Below are 2,147 nucleotides of genomic sequence, written 5' to 3'. Positions count from 1 at the left end.
TTTGTATTCGTATTTGAATTTAAATTTGTATTTGTATTTGTACCATTTAAAATAGCAACAACAACACACCAGCAACCAATTACTTAAAAACCAATTGATAACAACAAACGAAATAAGATCACGAAGTAAAGAAGATTCAAGAGCAAAAAATAAAAAATAAAATAATAAGCATTCCAAAAAATAAAAATAAAAAAACACAAAAATCGTAACGAAAGCGTCAAAATTTGAATATCAATGTTTTCTTACATATATATTAAAAATTACATTTAAATATACATAACTTAAATAAAAAAATAAATTTAAAAAAATATATAAAATAAAAAATAAATTCACAACAAATTAAGCGACTAATTCAGCATTCAATAAAAAGTTTATCATTCGAAAAATAAAAACAAACAAAACAAAAAGCTCGAGTGCGTGCCATATAACGAGAGAATACTGTAAAGGCATGTAAACTCATTTGTAAAAAAAATCAACAAATGCAAACATCAATAGCAACACAAAACAAATCAAAGAGAGAATAACTAAAGCAAAAACCAACTAATTAACAAAATAAAATGAGCAAAAAATAACAATTTATTGAAAATAAAATTGCATTTTTTCCCTTTTCAAAAAAAAAAAAAAAAAAAAAAAAAAAAAAATCATACGAAATGTTTTATTGTTTTAAGGCGTGAAGCTTTTAGCAAATATTTAAAATTATAATTTCAGCTTTGCTATGAATTTTGGTCCCTTACTATAATATTTGATGATTTGATTTAGTGATCAAGAACTAGAATGAGAATCTTTCGAAAGGTTTGGAATGTGCTCTCGCACTGACACAGGATTAACAAGTAAGGCTCCAGTCAGGACTGCTCGACTACGAGATACCCTGAACTCTCCAAGCTGATATTCTACTCATTCTGTACTTCTTTTATGCACACACGCATCCGCACGCACATATAATGACGCGCTCTGCTGACTGCGCAGTTAGCAGCGACTGTTCCATTAATGATTATCAAATAGCACAGACGATTGAGGCAAACGAAAGCCCGGAGCATTTCCGATTCTTCACCGTGTGACAGCCGCTGTTTTCTTTGCGAAAATTCTTTGAGAACCTGCTATAAATCTCTTTTTAGCCGTGATGGCTGATCAATAGCTATTATCAAAGAGGACACGAAAAATAACTTAAGAATTAAATATGTATTTTGTAACGTAATCGAATTACCGAAAATGAATATGAAAAGGAATGTCAAAATACTTTTGTCCAGCCAAAGAATGAAAATCTGCCATGCAAATAATTATAGAAAAATAATGAGTTAAGTTATCAATGCAATATTTTGGTCACTTAAAGCTTTTAATATTTGCTCTCCCTTAAAAATATACTGGGTGCCGTAACTTCTCTCAGCAATGTGTTGTCAATATACTTTTGTCCTCCATTGTAAGTAGCATCATTCGCCTATAATAATTTATGAGCATTGTGGTGGCGATCTCCGTGTCAGCGTGGAGCATACATCGGACGTTGATGTCAATATTCCAGCGCCTTGCGAAGTCCGCGAATTTTCGCTAAATTGCGACAGCTTTGTTGGTACATACAGGATCTCAAGAATTTTTCAAAATATTCGACGACAATGTGTAATAACAGCTGACGTCGTACATACTGCTAGAACCATAACATATTTCGGAATTGTATTCATGTTTCCAGTTTCGGACTTTATTAGGCAGACAATTATGTTGCCCAAGTCGAATCCGAACTTATCTCTGTCTCCCTGGCTACCCACGGGCTGGTCTGGGGCAAACAAAAACTACAAACTACGAAGCTTATGGCTACAAAGCTACACACTATTGATCGCACCTAGAACTATTATTCACAGCTTATATGAGTACAAACTTATGACTACACAACTGTTGTCATGTATTACAAGCTGACCCATCAATAAATTGGACGCTCGAGCGTCGCTCGAGCTCTATGCCCCAACAAAGCCAAACGAATGCCAGATAACCGACTGTTATGGCTCTCAAGATAAAATAGCGGTCATATATAAAATCATCAGCGTGCGAATGTTGGTCCAATGTTACTCGTATGGGGAGGAGTAGCTGATGAGTGTTTTCAAGGTTTTAAAGGTAAAGGTTGGTGGTCTTCCGTGGGTTTATCTTCAGATTGCATCTTT

Source organism: Drosophila arizonae, chromosome X, assembly GCF_054131065.1.
Source record: "Drosophila arizonae isolate 15081-1271.41 chromosome X, UAZ_ARI_1.0, whole genome shotgun sequence".
NCBI lineage: Eukaryota > Metazoa > Arthropoda > Insecta > Diptera > Drosophilidae > Drosophila > Drosophila arizonae.
Note: the sequence above shows the minus strand (reverse complement) of the source record.